The sequence below is a fragment of the Apodemus sylvaticus genome, chromosome 2 (assembly GCF_947179515.1).
Source record: "Apodemus sylvaticus chromosome 2, mApoSyl1.1, whole genome shotgun sequence".
NCBI classification, from domain to species: Eukaryota; Metazoa; Chordata; class Mammalia; order Rodentia; family Muridae; genus Apodemus; species Apodemus sylvaticus.
This window is the reverse complement of record NC_067473.1, coordinates 153,726,798-153,740,807: the sequence shown is the minus strand read 5'-3', so window position 1 is coordinate 153,740,807 and position 14,010 is coordinate 153,726,798. Positions and strand designations below refer to the sequence as shown.

Sequence of the window (14,010 nt, the reverse complement as noted above, 5' to 3'; positions counted from 1 at the left end):
TTTGCCGAGAAGTTCTACCAGTACCTGACCAATACAGATGCAGATACTCATAGCCAACCATTGGACTGACCTGGGGGAACCCAGTAGAAGAGCTGGAGGAAGGTCAGAAGGAGCTGAAGCTGATTGCAACCCCATCTGAAGAACAATATCAGCTAACCAGACCACCCAGCTTCCAGGGACTAAACCACTGACCAAAGAGTACACATGGAGGGAGACAGGATTCCAGATACATATGTAGCAGAGGATGGACTTATCTGACATCAGTGGAAGGGAGGAAGGCTTGATGCCCCAGCATAGGATGCTAGAGGAGTGAGGTGGGACTGGGTGACTGGGTGGAGGAGCACCCTCATAGAGGCAAAAGGGAGGAGGGATATGGGGGATGGGATGTGGGGTTTGTGGAGGGGTAACCCGGAATGGGGATATCATTTGAAATGTAAGTGTATAAAACAATTAATAATAATACAAAGATATACAATGACTCTGGAAACATGTTTTCCATCCCGTTTCCTTACCTAAATGGAGTCCTCTTGATGGTGTCCTTTGCCTTACAGAAACTCTGTAACCTTATGAGGTCCCATTTGTCAATTCTTGCTCTTAGAGCATACGCTATTGGTGTTCTGTTCAGAAACTTTCTCCCTGTACCGATGTCCTCAAGGGTCTTCCCCAGTTTCTTTTCTATTAGCTTCAGAGTGTCTGGCTTCATATTTTAATGCTTTCTTTCTCAAGCAACAAAGGGAGGCCAAGCCTCTCCCCTGAAGGCTGAAGACCAGTCTTTCTTGTTCTTCAGTGAGGCTGGTGGATCAGGTTGTTGGCTGCTATTCTTTTAGAACAGTGGGCAGGAGGAGGTCACAAACTACAAAGTGTCATCCTGAGTGAGGTAACCCAGTCACAAAAGAACTCACATGGTATGCACTCACTAATAAGCGGATGCTAGTCCAAAAGCTGAAAATAAACAAGTTACAATTCACCCAGCACAGGAAGCTCAAGAAGAAGGAGGACTTAAGTGAGGGTGCTATGGTTCTGCTGAGAAAGGGAACAAAACACTCACAGGAGCAACAAGGGAGGCAATGTGTGTAGCAGAGTCTGAAGTAAAGGCCACCCAGTGAGTGCCCTACCTAGAGATTCATCCTATAAACAGTCACCAAACCCCAACACTATGACAAGAAGCATGTACCAAACGGAGCATGTCATGGCTGTCTCCAAGAGGGGCCCTGCCAGAGCCTTACAAATACAGAGGCAGAAAGTAGCAACCAACTATTGGACTGAGCTTGGGATCTGCAATGGAGGATCTGAAGGGTGGTCCGGAGGAGCTGAAGGGGTATATAGCCCCATGGGAAGAACAATGACTTCAGACACCCAGACACCCCAAGACTCCCAGGGACTGAATCATCAACCAAGGGGTATACATGGTTCCAGCCAAAACTGTGGCAGAGGAATGACTTGTTGGGCATCAGTGGGAGGAGTGGTCTTTGGTCAGGTAAAGGCTCAATAGAGGCCCTAACAATGGGAAAAGGATGGAGGGGTTTTGGGGGGTGAGGTAGGTTTGTGTCGGATAGAGGGGCATATACATGGAGGCAAGGAGTGGGAGGAGGGGTAGGGAATCTTTGGGAAAGGGGGCTTTTGGGAGAGGGAAATTGGGAAAGGTCTTTCCATTGGCAATGTAAATGAAGAAGATACTCAATAAAAAAGCATACACTACTTAAGATAAGAACTGCAAAAAAAAAGATACAAAAAAGAAACAAAAAAGAGTATATCTCATAAAAAATCAATTGAACCATAAAAAAATCTCATTTTGTCTTAGAACTTACTGTATTTGCTGAAACAATTTTGGTTTTCTCTAAATATTAACTAACAAATGTTCTAAAGGTCTTCCTCTATTTCCTTCTTCAGAGTCTTGAAGTTCTTGTCATATAGATCTTTCACATGTTTGGTAAGAGTCACCCCAAGGTACTTTATACTGTTTGTGGCTATTGTGAAGGGGGTCATTTCCCTAATTTCTTTCTCAGCCTGCTTATCCTTTGAGTATAGGAAGGCCACTGATTTGCTTGAGTTGATTTTATAGCCTGCCACTTTATTGAAGTTGTTTATCAGCTGTAGGAGTTCTCTAGTGGAATTTTTTGGGTCACTTAGGTAGACTATCATATCATCTGCAAATAATGATAGTTTGACTTCTTCCTTTCCAATTTGTGTCCCTTCGACCTCCTTATGTTCTCTAATTGCCCAAGCTAGTACCTCAAGTACAATATTGAAAAGAAAAGGAGAAAGTGGGCAGCCCTTTCTAGTCCCTGATTTTAGTGGGACTGCTTCAAGTTTCTCTCCATTTAGTTTGATGTTGGATACCGGTTTGCTGTATATTGCTTTTACTATGTTTAGGTATGGGCCCTGAATTCCTGTTCTTTCCAAGACTTTAAGCATGAAAGGAAATGGAAGAAGACCTCAAAAAATGGAAAAACCTCCCATGCTCATGGATCGGCAGGATTAATATAGTTAAAATGGCCATTTGCCAAAAGCAATATACAGATTCAATGCAATACCCATCAAAATCCCAACTCAATTCTTCATAGAGTTAGAAAGAGCAATTCTCAAATTCATCTGGAATAAAAAAAAAAAACCCAGGATAGCTAAAACTATTCTCAACAACAAAAGAAATTCTGGGGGAATCAGTATCCTTGACCTCAAGCAATATTACAGAGCAATAGTGTTAAAAACTGCATGGTATTGGTACAGTGACAGGCGGGCAAATCAATGGAACAGGATTGAAGATCCAGAAATGAACCCACACACCTATAGCCACTTGATCCTGGACAAAAGGGCTGAAAACATCCAATGGAAAAAAGATAGCCTTTTCAACAAATGGTGCTGGTTCAACTGGAGGTCAGCATGCAGAAGAATGCGAATTGATCCATCCTTGTCTCCTCGTACTAAGCTCAACTCCAAATGGATCAAGGACCTCCATATAAAGCCAGACACTCTGAAGCTAATAGAAAAGAAACTGGGGAAGACCCTTGAGGACATCGGTACAGGGGGAAAGTTCCTGAACAGAACACCAATAGCTTATGCTCTAAGATCAAGAATTGACAAATGGGACCGCATAAAATTACAAAGTTTCTGTACGGCAAAGGACACCATCAAAAGGACAAATTGGAAACCAACAAATTGGGAAAAGATCTTCACCAACCCTACATCAGATAGAGGGCTAATATCCAATATATACAAAGAACTCAAGAAGTTAGACCCCAGAAAACCAAATAACCCTATTAAAAAATGGGGTACAGAGTTAAACAAAGAATTCTCACCTGAAGAACTTCGGATGGCAGAGAAACATCTTAAAAAATGTTCAACTTCACTAGTCATCAGGGAAATGCAAATCAAACAACCCTGAGATTTCACCTTACACCAGTCAGAATGGCTAAGATTAAAAACTCAGGAGACAGCAGATGTTGTCTCCTGAGAAAGAGGAACACTCCTCCACTGCTGGTGGGGTTGCAAATTAGTACAACTACTCTGGAAATCAGTCTGGCAGTCCCTCAGAAAACTGGGCATGCTGCTTCCGAAAGATCCTGCTATACCACTCCTGGGCATATACCCAGAGGATTACCCACCATGTAATAAGGATACATGTTCCACTATGTTCATAGCAGCCCTATTTATAATAGCCAGAAGCTGGAAAGAACACAGGTATCCCTCAACAGAAGAATGGATGCAAAAAAATGTGGTATATCTACACAATGGAGTACTATTCAGCCATTAGAAACAATGAATTCATGAAATTCTTAGGCAAATGGATAGAGCTGGAGAACATCATACTAAGTGAGGTAACCCAGTCTCAAAAGATCAATCATGGTATGCACTCACTAATAAGTGGATATTAGCTTGGAAAACTAGAATATGCAAAACATAATCCACACTTCAAATGAGGTAGAAGAAGAACGAAGGAGTGGCCCCTACTTCTGGAAAGACCCAGTGTAGCGGTATAAGACAAAACCAGAACAGGGAAGTGGGAAGGGATGGGTGGGAGAACAGAGAGAGGGAAGGGGGCTTATGTGACTTTCGGGGAGAGTGGAACCAGAAAAGGGGAAATCATTTGAAATATAAATAAAAAATATATCGAATAAAATTTTAAAAAAAGAAAAAAATAATTCAAGGTTTTTTTGAACTAATTTTGACTGTTTTATAAGATGATAAAGGGACTAAAAACAAAACAAAGCAAAAAAAACAAATATTCTAAAGAAGCTGAGTATATCCATAACCAGTCTTCCAAAGTTTCCATGACACAGATCTGTTGTAACCTTCCCATTACACCTGTTTGCCATTTGTTGCCCTCTGAAACCACATGTGATTACACAGCTATGATAAAGACCCTTGATAAACGAGCCTCAACTCATTTTCTCAGTCTCACAGCGACATCAACAGACACTACCAACTTGCTTCTCTCAGGACAGCCTTTTGTCTCCTGGAGCATGTATCTGCCACAATTAACTTAGAAAGGGAACTTTCATTTTGAATGACTGACTGTCCCTGCTCTTTTAGGTTCTCTGGTGAGGGAGCACAGAAGCCACAGAGTACAGCAAACCAAAGCAAAACTACATCAAGTATTTTTACTTAGCTCATAATCACCAAAGAAAAAGCAGCAAGCCATTGAGGAGGAGCCAGGTCCCACTAGCCCTGTGAGGACATCATCCAGCTCTTAAAATCCCCAGTCACCTCTGAAAAGGTCAACTATGGCCTTTACAGCTGGGAATTTTTATCCAAGGTTTGGCCATCAGCCTGTGGTGCTATCGGGAGGTGGTGGATCTTTTGAAAGGGGCTGGCCAGTGGGAAAAAGATAGGTCATGGAGGGGATTATGGGACTCTGCTCCCTCCTTTCTCTCCTTTGAATTCTGGTCCTTAAGAGAGTGGATCCCCCATGTTGTCTTGCCCCAGGCTCCAGAATTACAGGATAGCTAACTGTTTGAGTTTGAATCTCAAATATCTCCATAGGCTCATGTGTACAACACCTGGTCATCTGTTGATGGTTCCCATATCCAGGGAACACCAGCCTGTTATGGTAGGGAAGCCTAGTGACTAGGAATATTTATGTTCAAGGACAAAAATAAAAACTTGTGAAATGTATTCCTCACACTTCATAGGTCAAGAAGCAAAAAGTACTTGGCTGGGCTAGAATTCTTAAGCTTCACCCCCACTGACAGCTAGGATCCATATTCCAAGGATTGTACACCCTTTCAGAGCAGGACGAGCGGTGGACCAGCCAACTGCTCAAACACATGAGCCCATCGGGGACATTTGCATTCAATCTCTATGCTTCCACTACATAACTTAACAGATTTATCTTTGTGGTCTTCAGCATGGCACCCACCGGTCAGTCAAGACAGCCATTTTCCTGGCACTAAAGGCCTCTCTTTTTTTTTTTGTAAAAACTGTTTTACCTGGATGTATCCTATCCCCCAATTTCCCTGTGTGTTAGAAATTGAAACCACGGACTTGAACATGGTCAAGTGTTTTACCATCAAGCCCTAATCCCTGCCAGTGGATGTTTTGAGAGACAGTCTTGTTACAAAACGCAGGTTCACTTGGCAGTTGCCAAGTGAATCTGCGACTCTCCTGCCTCATCCTCCAAAAACACTCTGAATGAAAGTCTGAATCACCATTTCTTGCTTGCAGTATAGTCTTGCTTCACTAATACATCCATCATGATTATCTTATGGATGTAAGGTATGCTTCAAGTTCGGAGTGCTGTTTTATTGAAGCAGTTGTAAAGTGTTCACCATGTTCACAGTGCATGATCTTCTGTTTAAATGTCATTTCTGTTCACCTGAAATATGGGGTATAGGGCAAAACACGAACTGAACACAGTGTAAATTTGTATTAAGTGAAGAAATAATCACAGATAGAGACTCTTGAGAACTATGCAATTACTTTTGTTTTTATTGATTTATTTGTTATTATATGTAAGTACACTGAAGCTGTCTTTAGACACACAAGAAGGGGGCATCATATCTCATTATGGTTGTGAGCCACCATGTGGTTTCTGGGATTTGAACTCATGACCTCTGGAAGAGCAGTCAATGCTCTTAATCACTGAGCCATTTCTCCAGCCTGAATTATGCATTTATTTATCAAAATTGTTCAGTGTTTGTATTTCAAAGACAAACCCAAATCACCATTTTGAAGGTTCCTGGGTCTGGGGATTCCAGTGATGCCTTGTCCACAGATAGGAGGAATTTCAAACATTCTGTTTGTCTGTGTAGGGAAAGAGAAGAAAATCTCACATATAGTGAGTAAATCTAACGGGGTACAGAGAGCAGGGTTCTCTGCAGGAAAGCAAACTGGCCATGGTGGAGAGCAGGATCCTTCAGATGTTCTACCATAAGCAGCCAAACCCTTTGGTTAGGAAGCTAGAGGACTCTTCTGGGGTTAGTACGCCAATCCAAAGGTCCACATTTCTAGGGTTTCAGTCAGTGAGAATTGTCTGAGCTCATCTAACAAAGGTCGGGGTAGTTTTGAGGGGAAGGAGGTCAGAGGAAGGCTTGTGTGAGGAGTGCTAGGTGCTCACCTGAGCTGCAGGGGCTGCTGTATTCAGCGAATGCCACTTCATCTGAAAGACATGGGATTCAAATGTGAGAATGGGAACTTTTGAGTGAGGATTTTGTGGAGGGTAGGTGATGTCTCGGGACTGACCACTTTCCTCAGTCAGGACATGGATGATTGCTGAAAGATCATCAGACAAACCAAATGAAGGAATTTCTGCCCTTGAGCCATTGGTTGATACTGTTACCCTTGACCAACAAGATGGCTCAGTGAGGAAAGGTGCTGGCTGCCTTGCCCAACAACCTTAGTGAGTTCAGTCTTCAAGAGAGAATGAGAAAACCCATTTCCCCAAAGGGCCTGCTGACCTCCACAGGCACTATGATGTGCCAGCCTCTCACAAAATAAAGAAACAAATGTACACCAATACTGGAATCATTTACCCTGTGGGGAAAGTCAAAGTGTGCTTCTCCTACACTGTGTAAGCAGAGTACAGGCCACGATCCCTGTAGACGTGTAGCCTTTCAGGTTCTGTGCTGTGTTTCTGTTTTCCTTCAGTATTTCTTGAATTCTAGTCTGAAACATTTGGTATATCTCTTCACTTGACAGAAAAACACCCATTTAATTCCCCAGCTCTGGCTTTGTTCTCTTTCTTTGGCCATCACTGTACACATAGACTACAGTTCTCTCTCACCTCTTTATTCCTACTGTAATTATTTGTACAACTCTTCATGTTCCCATTGCTGTATTCATAAGAAGAATTGTGTGTCTTTCAACATAGGGACCCTACTTTGTAAAATGTTTGATTACTTGGGTTATGTAGACATATTTGATCCCACATGATTGCTTGGACAAGAACAAGGCATCAGTGGCTGAATAAACTGGAAATTTATAAGTGGTTGTCTGGCCTACATAATGGGCCAGTGTCTGAAAAGCAATTGTTTTTAATAGTGGGTATGATGGCATATGCCTGTAATATCAGCTTTTGTGAGGCTGAGTCAGGAGGACTGAGAATTTGGCCTAGCCTGGGGTACATAGTTTAAAAAAAAAAAAACAACGACAAAAACAACAAGTCTCTTTAGGGTCCACCACTGTCTGTTCCTCACCTGTCTCATAGTAGTCATAGACTTTCACAATGGCAGGCTGCAGGTTCTTTACTGGGATGTCTTGTTGAATGATGAAGGAGAAGGTCAGTTTCTGATTGGTCACCTGGGAAAGAGAGAAAAATGATCCAGACTCAGGAGAGGGGCCAGGGCTTTTCTTCAGCACGACTCAGTTATTGTTGGATAGCAGCTAAGCTCACAGTCAAGGTCTTCTGTAACTGCCTACCTATGTGGACGGTGAAGTGACAGGGACTTTAGACTGGGGACTTGAGAAACTGAGGTAGAGGCTCCTGGGAGTACATGAAGCCTTTCCAGTCTATGAAACATTCCAAAAATCCATATTCCTCCTCAATGTATGATATTTGACTTTGTCCATTGTGAGAGGTGTTAAATCCTTTGACTTGCTGACTTAAGACCCTATGGAGTCTCAGGAAAACCAGTAGTAAGGAAAGAAGATTTGAAGATTTGTATTATGATTATGATTGTTATTGTTGTTGTTGTTGTTGTTAGTGTGTGTGTGTGTGTGTGTGTGTGTGTGTGTGTGTGTACTTATGGAGCCCAGGAGAGAGAATCAGATCCCCTGGAACTGGAGTTACAAGCAGTTTTGTGTTGGTACGGCTTCTGTGAACTGAATTCTGGTCTTCTGAAAGAGCAGTAAATGCCCTTAACTGCTGAGTCATGTCTCCAGGAGAGAGGAAAAGAACTCAAAGTATCATGTCATATGAGGTGATGTGCCTCTAATTCTAAAGGCTTCCTTTAGAATCAAGAAAGACTGTCCACCTCGCCAAGTCTAGGGACCCGGGAAGCACCGTCTCCTGACCTACATAGATCGAGGACTATCCACCTCATCATGTCTAGGGAGGCGGGAAGGAATCGCACCTGATCCAGATATAACAGGACGTTGCTGCTGCTCACTTCTGTTCTGCTCACGTGCTCTAATCTTTCAAGCTGAAAATGAGAGAAAACCCCCACATTACTGAAAAAGCCAAGGCCTTGTGGGTGAGAGAGGTAAATGAGCTGAGGGACTGAAGGTGATAGAAAGGTGATGTTATTGAATTTATTTAAATGAATGGGAGGAAACTTTTCCAATAAGAATGAAAATATGTTTACAAAATTGGGAATGCTACTCTACTAAAGGCTGGACAGAATGCAACCTGATGTAGTAGTAGGTTATTTGACTTTTGTTTGATAAAAATAGTCACCCATTTGGTAATACTTAGCCCATATTCTCTGTGCTTTGTTATCGACCTTAGCTTATTGTTAATTTTCATAGTTCTCAAAATGTCTAAAACTACACCTACAATTATGGAATTTAATATTTTCCCCTGAATCATTATTGGCCAAGTTCTTTACACTTTAAAAGTTGTTAGCTATATTATGGACTCAATGAACTCAGACACCTTTCTTAAACTTCTTGTGCTGGCCTCTATCACAATCCATACCTATAACTGCATTTTAACAAAATCCAATTGTGTTAAATTAGTGCTAACATTGCTTTGACATGGGTTGACATAATTATATTGTTGTTGGTAGCCTCTGTGTCCAAGGATTCAGAGAATCCAAACATCTTGTCTTTGCCTGCTTACCTTTTTCACTGTTGGTTTCAATGGGATGAAACCAGATACCATCTTCACATCGACAATCACCATGTTGGAGGCTGGACGGCTCCCTGTGTAACTGAAGACCAGAGAAGTGGACAGAGATCATTTCAATAGTCTGACTCTTGCCTCCTTTGAGGTCCTCAGTAATTCCTGGTATAGCCTGTGTTATTTTTCCATATCTTAAAATATAATGCCTTCATTGTCAATATAAATAGTCTTGAAAACAGACTGCATAGCAATATCATCTGGAGAGTGCATTAAAATGGCTGGATCTGCCAGGCATGCTGGTGAGCCAGCAGCATCTGCTGAGCCAGTAAGAGACCTAATATCAAAAACTAGTATGATTGGAACCTGAGGGCTGATTGCTGGCATTGTCCTTTGACACACACACACATGTGCTGGCACTGTCCTTTGTCACACACACATGTGCTGGCACACACACACACACTCACACACACAGACACACACACACACACACACACACACACACACACACACACACAAACATGATGATATGTCATGGTATTTATGTATTCTTTCCATCCAAGATCACTTGGGTTTTGGTAGTTAGACCCTGTTGCTGGTTATATTTTTTGTGAAGCTTTTGACAAGTGTCAGAAGAACTGAATATCTTTTTCTTCTAGAAAAATGGAATTTTAAAAGACCAGGAAAGCTATTCTTTCTTGATGAAGAAGAATAACCCATGTAAAGGACTCATGGAAAAGAATAATGAATTATTTTATTATGATAGTGGGCAAGAAAGGAACCCTAAAAATAGACTAATTAGAAATTATAATTCTATAATTCTTCATTGTTCACTTTGTTAAAGTCCAGTATTTTTATTAATTTTTTACAGACAAAGCAAAATGTTAATGAAGAGACCCATTTTAGACATCTTTTAACATCTTCACTGAAGAGTTCTAGGAAGGAAGCTCCACAGTAGCTGAGAGACAGAGACAGAGACAGTTGCTCATACAGAGACAGAGACTCATGCCCATCTCATACCTGATTTCTAGTGAGATCTGGAAGCTGTTGTGGCCTTCGGGGTTATTACAAGTTAGAGGTACTGTCTGTACCTGTAGGGCAAATGCAGACTGCTGCTTCTCCAAGTGTATGTTGTATCTCAGTGTAGTCTGACAAGTAGAGAACAGAAATATTTCACCTCCATTGCACTGTGTCCTTGGGTCAGTTTTTCCCAATTTGAGCATAATGTGTGCAGGTAGGCAAAGTCAGAATTTCCATTTTGGAGAAGGAGGCTCCCAGCTACATAACCACAACTTTCCAGCATCTTACCTGAGCATACACACATCCTCCCCCTGACACAGTGATGGTGTAGTTCCCAGGAATAAATGGTAATGGAACCTGCTGCAGCAACAGGCGATTACTGTTCTCTACTTGGAACTTGTGGGAAAATAGCCCCGAAGACTGGATGGTCACCAAAGAAGATTTCTGGCTTCTGGCAAAAGTAACTGTTCCATATTTGGACAGAGCATCGAGGGCCACCACAGTGTCCTGAGAGGAATGAATAAAAACATTCAGTATAGCATCTGTTTGGAAGGTGTTGAGCAATTCCCAAAGTTTGTTCTAGCTGTGACAAACTGCCATGAGTTTTTGTTTCTAATTATTTGATCTCTAGTCTTTATTTTAGGCTTCAATATGGAATGCATTTTAGAGTCAAAAACATTCATATAGTTTTCCTTAGAGTGTCCTAGCATATGCAAATGGCCCCCCTCTAGCCAGCAGAAAATACAAATACAAATTAGATTTTGCTTCCAGCATTTATTGTTTTTCTTCTTTTGTCCCTGATTCCTATGGTTATGCCCTACTCCCATCAACAAATTTGCTTCTGCCCTTGTGGAGCCATGAGACACGCCAAGGGCCTATTCTGATTCAGTCTTACTAAACAAAAAATTATTCTCTAGTGTTGTCCTTTACTGCCTGGCCCCTCAGTGGCACACTCTGGGCAAACATACTTCATGATCCAGAAAGGATGTCTGTCACAGGATCCTTTCTGATCCCCAGAGCTCTAGTGCCACCTTGAGAACAGAGCCCAATAAGAGGGCAGAAGCATGCAGCGATGGTTTTACTGTCACAACAGGAACTGTTTATAGAAAGGAGAATGGGAAAGAACTGAATGCAAAGCAGGGTGGTTAGAATCATGGAAGTTTTCTTTTCAAGCATTTTATTTCCCCTTTAGAGGAACCTACCATCTCACTACACTCCTGTGGAGATTAGTTCTGCCATATATGCCCAGAAAACCTAGAGTATGAATTATGGTTATTACAGTAAATGTGTATCTTTGGAAATGGGAGACATTATTGCCTCATGAGAGATCTACTGACTAGATAATGAAATAAGTAGTTTACAGTTCTGATTGTTCCCAAGTATCAAGAGGTAAAATGTGGTAGCAGGACCTGCTGCTTGTTTGGAGAAAGCCTGAAGGTGACTTATTCACATAAGATTAGGAGAGTCTGTCAGGAGAAGGAAAACAGCTGTACCTTACATCAGTAGGGAAACAGACATATTGATTTGGTCTTAGGTCTCCACATGCTGTTACAGGGTGAGGGAGCTACGTCTAGGTTTCTAGATATTCCAGGATTTTTGCCATTGTTTTATATTAAGGGTTGGATCTGGGTTAGAAGTTCTCAGCAACACTGGCCTGTTTCACTAATGGTGGTATGAAAAGAACTGTGGTTGGAGACAGGAACTAAGGTAATTTATTATGGGATATATCATCCCACACTTCCTATAGACAGAATATCCAAGAGTAATATTTCCTTGGTCTTTCTCTCCTCTTCACTCTTTGATGGTTCCTGCATCTCTTGTTCAAATCCTCTAACCCCAGGGGGACTCTGAAGGAAAACCACCAACCTGTGTGGAGGAGAAGCCGCCATGGGAGTTCTGCTGCTTTGTGAGCCACTTGATGGTGCTCCTTGACAAAGCCAGGTCCTCAGGGGTGGGGCCTGGCTGGGCTGTGAGCCTAGCCATGACCACATAGGCGCTCATCTCTACTTCAGCAGAGGAAGCTTGGGGCTTGTACAAATAAGGCTCCGACTTCCTGGGTTTCTCAGGTCTTTCCCAGTGGATAGAGTCGTCTTAGGGTAAAAATAGAGAAATAATTAAAAGTGGGAGTGGTCAGGGCTAGAGAGATGGCTCAGCGGTTAAGAGCACTGACTGCTCTTCCGGAGGTCCTGAGTTCAATTCCCAGCAACCACATGGTGGCTCACAACCATCTGTAATGGGATCTGATGACCTCTTCTTGTGTGTCTGAAAACAGCTACAGTGTACTTAAATAAGTCCTTTTTTTTTTAAGTCTGAGTGGTCAATGACTGCATGTCCATATGTAGAAAGAAGGAACTATAAAAGGGTGTAGAAGGTTTTAAAATTTTCACTCACAATATGGACCGGATTGAATAATCCACAGTAAAAATCTGCAGTTGGTGCATTGGGTCATGGTTGAGAAAGACCGAGGACAGAAATGTAGAAAATATTAACTAAATTACATCCTCAGCGTGGTCTAATAGAGCTGCTGAGGAGACAATGGCAGACATGACGCTTTTACTCATTATCTTCCTCACACCCAACAAGACATTGCTTGTTCAGTGTTCAAACCAAATGACTTAGTAAACTTTCCCAGTGGGTTCAGAGTTGCAATTGAAACAGCAAACCCTCGATGCACCTTTCCACTTCATGGCCTTTGCTGGTCCTGGTAGGAATGTGTGCATCAGAGAGAAGCTAAGCTTAAACTACATTCACCTCTGTAACCTGGTTAGAGCTGTGTGCATTCTACTGTGATATGATATTTGTTGATTTCGGTCAGACTATCAGCAAACACCAAACAGAAGGCTGTTACATAGAAGGAAGACTCATTTCTTAATGGGGCAGTCCAAGGAGAAACCTCAGTGTGCCATAGAGACGGGACTAACAGGTCTTTCCATGATCCAACTGTTCTCCTACATTCTGTCACTGGAACTGGATGGAGGCAAAGATGAGAACACACATTCTCACCTTCTTTTATAGCTTCCTTATCAAGTGACTTCAGGATTTCACTTCTCTTCTCCTGATTTCCTGCCAGAGCGAAAGCATAGGCCATCAGTGCCTTAGTGTACACAAAGCTGCCCTTTCCTCCTTGCTCTATGGTCTTCCAGGATGACTCTAGGCAACTCAGGGCCTTGGCGACAACAAGATGCTGTTGGCAGAACAAGGAAAATGGAGTTATATGAAAAAGGTCCTAGCAGGTCCCAGGACAAGAATGGAGGCTATAGGGGATCATGCTTTTCAAATCAATCCTCCATACCTCCTCTACCCTCCCCTCCTCACTCTCCTTTCCTTCTCTCCCTTCCTCCTCCCCAGTCTTTCTCTCTCTCCCTACCTCCTTCCTTCTTCCCTCACTCCCCTTCTCCTTCCCTTTTCTCTCCTTTCCTTCCTTTCTCCCTCCTTCTCTTTCCCTCCTTTCCTTCTTTCCTTCTTCCTTTTTTCTTTCCTATTTTCTTCCTGTCAATAATTATCTGGCTACCCTCTCTCTCCTTTATCTTTTGGGAGCCATGTCTTTTTATAAGCTACATTCCATTTAAGATACAGACTAATAGGGATGTGTTTTCAGGTTGAGTTTTGGAATAAATCCAGGATTTCACTGAGCAAGCAGATGCTCATTAGTAGAATCTGACCAATGCAAAGCATTGTTAAAAAGAGAGAGAGAGAGAGAGAGAGAGAGAGAGAGAGAGAGAGAGAGAGAGAGAGAGAGAAAGGAAGGAAGGAAGAAAGAAAGAAAGAAAGAAAGA

At 42.2% G+C, this 14,010-nt stretch overlaps 1 pseudogene; it reads right to left on the bottom strand.

Moving 5' to 3' along the window:
• Nucleotides 1-6,515: 6,515 nt before the first annotated feature.
• Nucleotides 6,516-14,010, bottom strand: part of LOC127677612 (murinoglobulin-2-like) — a 62,249-nt pseudogene continuing 54,754 nt past the window's right edge.